Source organism: Salmo trutta, chromosome 1 (genome assembly GCF_901001165.1).
Source record: "Salmo trutta chromosome 1, fSalTru1.1, whole genome shotgun sequence".
NCBI classification, from domain to species: domain Eukaryota; kingdom Metazoa; phylum Chordata; class Actinopteri; order Salmoniformes; family Salmonidae; genus Salmo; species Salmo trutta.
This window is the reverse complement of record NC_042957.1, coordinates 22,815,864-22,820,528: the sequence shown is the minus strand read 5'-3', so window position 1 is coordinate 22,820,528 and position 4,665 is coordinate 22,815,864.

Here is a 4,665-nt window from a genome sequence, read left to right as displayed (position 1 = left end):
TACATGGTAACACCATCGCCGCATCCCTCGTGGAAACCGGAGGGGTCATAAAGTCCGCCCAAAAATAAGATTCTCTGAGCACCGGACAAAGATCTGCGGCGCGGTGCAACTCATTGTCGTTAAGAATATGATGACACATTTCTATCATGTGCAATAAACATTTTAAAATCAAACTGAGAAGTGGGTAAAACATGTCGTGTATTTAACACAAGTGTTAATGATTTGATTCTAATCTGGATAGAACAAATGATATTAGTCTTCATTGATTATGAATAATAACGATAGGCTAATTCAAATAATTTCATTCAGTTTTTGTTCTTCAGAGTTCTCATGACATATCCTGATGATTTTAGAGTTCTAAACAACCGTACATCAAAAGTATCAGAGTCACAAAACAAAGATCTATTAGCAGGAGTTGAGATATTAGCAGGATTTAAATGACCATCATGGTTCTCATGTGGCAGGTGGTTCGTAGGGAAGACCGGAATGGCTCTAACACTTTCACCTTTTCCTCAGTTTCTCAGAGATCGTTTATGGTAGTGTATTCAAAATGTGATACAAACAACCTACATCTGTCCTTTATAACGTGGTTATTATGTATGTAAATCAAACTGCAAATGCATGGTGTTGTCTTAAATACCAGGAGTGAATTGTTACAGTTTACCCCATGGTCTAGGTTAGTTGTAACAGTGCTTGGGGTGAATTGTGTGTGTGGGTGGGTGTGGGTGTGTGTGTGGGGGGGGCGGGGGGGGGGGGGGGGGTTTGTCTGTGTGTGTGACTGAATGTTGGACATGTTCACTTAATCAGAGTCACAGTTCCTGGGGTACAGACTTGGTGGACCCATAATTTGCATTCCCAGCACTGCACCCAGATCTCCTTGTACTTGTTTTTGTAAAGGGGTGTACATCAACTGGGTTGAAACCAGAAGAGTAATCAGGTGTTGCCCAGCCACAGACTGATACATGTGGGGAGCTGCCCTGTGGAGTGGCTGGAGAGGTGGCCTGGAAGGAAGTTGGAGAGGTGGCCTGGAAGGAAGTTGGAGAGGTGGCCTGGAAGGAAGTTGGAGAGGTGGCCTGGAAGGAAGTTGGAGAGGTGGCCTGGAAGGAAGTTGGAGAGGTGGCCTGGAAGGAAGTTGGAGAGGTGGCCGGGAAGGCAGATGGAGAGGTGGCCTGGAAGGAAGTTGGAGAGGTGGCCTGGAAGGAAGTTGGAGAGTTGGCCTGGAAGGCAGCTGGAGAGGTGGCCTGGAAGGCAGCTGGAGAGGTGGCCTGGAAGGAAGTTGGAGAGATGGCCTGGAAGGCAGCTGGAGAGGTGGCCGGGAAGGAAGTTGGAGAGGTGGCCGGGAAGGCAGTTGGAGAGGTGGACTGGAAAACAGCTGGAGAGTTGTGCTGGAAGGCAGCTGGAGAGGTGGCCTGGAAGGCAGCTGGAGAGGTGGCCTGGAAAGCAGCTGGAGAGGTGGCCTGGAAAGCAGCTGGAGAAGTAGCTTGGAAAGGAGCTGGAGAAGTAGCTTGGAAAGGAGCTGGAGAGTTGTGCTGGAAGGCAGCTGGAGAGGTGGCCTGGAAGGCAGCTGGAGAGGTGGCCTGGAAAGCAGCTGGAGAGGTGGCCTGGAAAGCAGCTGGAGAGTTGTGCTGGAAGGCAGCTGGAGAGGTGGCCTGGAAAGCAGCTGGAGAGATGGCCGGGAAGGCAGTTGGAGAGGTGGCCGGGAAGGCAGTTGGAGAGGTGGCCTGGAAGGCAGCTGGAGAGGTGGCCTGGAAGGCAGCTGGAGAGGTGGCCTGGAAGGCAGTTGGAGAGTTGTGCTGGAAGGCAGCTGGAGAGATGGCCTGGAAGGCAGCTGGAGAGGTGGCCTGGAAGGCAGTTGGAGAGGTGGCCTGGAAAGCAGCTGGAGAGGTGGCCTGGAAAGCAGCTGGAGAGGTAGCTTGGAAAGCAGCTGGAGAGTTGTGCTGGAAGGCAGCTAGAGAGGTGGCCTGGAAGGCAGCTGGAGAGGTGGCCTGGAAGGCAGCTGGAGAGTTGTGCTGGAAGGCAGCTGGAGAGGTGGCCCGGAAAGCAGCTGGAGAGGTGGCCTGGAAGGCAGCTGGAGAGGTGGCCGGGAAGGTAGTTGGAGAGGTGGCCTGGAAGGCAGCTGGAGAGGTGGCCTGGAAAGCAGCTGGAGAGGTGGCCTGGAAAGCAGCTGGAGAGATGGCCTGGAAAGCAGTTGGAGAGGTGGCCGGGAAGGCAGTTGGAGAGGTGGCCTGGAAGGCAGCTGGAGAGTTGTGCTGGAAGGCAGCTGGAGAGGTGGCCTGGAAAGCAGCTGGAGAGGTGGCCTGGAAAGCAGTTGGAGAGGTGGCCTGGAAGGCAGCTGGAGAGGTGGCCTGGAAAGCAGCTGGAGAGGTGGCCTGGAAAGCAGTTGGAGAGGTGGACTGGAAGGCAGCTGGAGAGGTGGCCTGGAAGGAAGTTGGAGAGGTGGCCTGGAAGGCAGCTGGAGAGGTGGCCTGGAAAGCAGCTGGAGAGGTGGCCTGGAAAGCAGTTGGAGAGGTGGCCGGGAAGGCAGTTGGAGAGGTGGTCTGGAAGGCAGCTGGAGAGTTGTGCTGGAAGGCAGCTGGAGAGATGGACTGGAAAGCAGTTGCAGAGGTGGCCTGGAAGGCAGCTGGAGAGGTGGCCAGGAAAGCAGCTGGAGAGGTGGCCTGGAAAGCAGCTGGAGAGGTAGACTGGAAGGCAGCTGGAGAGGTGGCCTGGAAGGCAGCTGGAGAGGTGGCCTGGAAAGCAGCTGGAGAGGTGGCCTGGAAGGAAGTTGGAGAGGTGGCCTGGAAGGCAGTTGGAGAGGTGGCCTGGAAAAGCAGCTGGAGAGGTGGCCTGGAAGGCAGCTGGAGAGGTGGCCTGGAAGGCAGCTGGAGAGGTGGCCTGGAAAGCAGCTGGAGAGGTGGCCTGGAAGGCAGCTGGAGAGGTGCCTGGAAAGCAGCTGGAGAGGTGGCCTGGAACGCAGCTGGAGAGGTGGCCTGGAAAGCAGCTGGAGAGGTGGCCTGGAAGGATGTTGGAGAGGTGGCCTGGAAGGCAGCTGGAGAGGTGGCCTGGAAAGCAGCTGGAGAGGTGGCCTGGAACGCAACTGGAGAGGTGGCCTGGAAGGCAGTTGGAGAGGTGGCCTGGAAGGCAGTTGGAGAGGTGGCCTGGAAGGCAGCTGGAGAGGTGGCCTGGAAGGCAGCTGGAGAGGTGGCCTGGAAGGAAGTTGGAGAGCTGGCATGGAAGGCAGCTGGAGAGGTGGCCTGGAAGGCAGCTGGAGAGGTGGCCTGCGTGGGAAAACAAAAGTTTGGAGGATTGAGTTTCCTATTGCATTTATAGCACATGCCATTGACACTAGTGTATTTCTGCTAATGTTATTGCTCCAACTTGTTTGGTGCCATGTTTCACAACCACTCTATCAGGTGTTTGTACTGTGGTTCTTCCTGTCTCATCAACATTCCATATCATTGGCATCAAAGCTTTATTTATTTATCACCTCTCCTAGTTTGTTGAATAACTGTGCCACATTTGTTCTGTTGAAACTTGCGGCCCGTGACAGACTAGTTGCTTCAGCACTCCTAATGGAGTAGGTAGGGTGCCGCTTAAGGTAAGACGAGAACCAGTCTGCCCCTGCCATATAGAGGTCTCATCCCATGACAGGATGCTTGTAACCATATTGTACAGCGAGTTGGTAGGCACATTTCCTGACCTGTAATAATATAATAAAAAATGTTCAATACTTCCACTAATTAATACTTTACATTAATCATTTACATTAGTACTCCCTCCCTTGACCTTAATTGCCACCAACATTAACTGCTAACTTTGCCCTGACTTACTCCTCACTAATTCCTATCAAGTGCTTACCTCACAGGGAGACAATCCATAATATAAATCAGCTACCCTCAAGAGATACTCTGACAACTTCTACTCCTGCGCATCCATGAAGACCCTGTTTCCACTACGGTAGCCCACACGAGGAAGCTCTCTTCTACTCCTGCGCATCCATGAAGACCCTGTTTCCACTACGGTAGCCCACACGAGGAAGCTCTCTTCTACTCCTGCGCATCCATGAAGACCCTGTTTCCACTACGGTAGCCCACACGAGGAAGCTCTCTTCTACTCCTGCGCATCCATGAAGACCCTGTTTCCACTACGGTAGCCCACACGAGGAAGCTCTCTTCTACTCCTGCGCATCCATGAAGACCCTGTTTCCACTACGGTAGCCCACACGAGGAAGCTCTCTTCTACTCCTGCGCATCCATGAAGACCCTGTTTCCACTACGGTAGCCCACACGAGGAAGCTCTCTTCTACTCCTGCGCATCCATGAAGACCCTGTTTCCACTACGGTAGCCCACACGAGGAAGCTCTCTTCTACTCCTGCGCATCCATGAAGACCCTGTTTCCACTACGGTAGCCCACACGAGGAAGCTCTCTTCTACTCCTGCGCATCCATGAAGACCCTGTTTCCACTACGGTAGCCCACACGAGGAAGCTCTCTTCTACTCCTGCGCATCCATGAAGACCCTGTTTCCACTACGGTAGCCCACACGAGGAAGCTCTCTTCTACTCCTGCGCATCCATGAAGACCCTGTTTCCACTACGGTAGCCCACACGAGGAAGCTCTCTTCTACTCCTGCGCATCCATGAAGACCCTGTTTCCACTACGGTAGCCCACACGAGGAAGCTCTCTT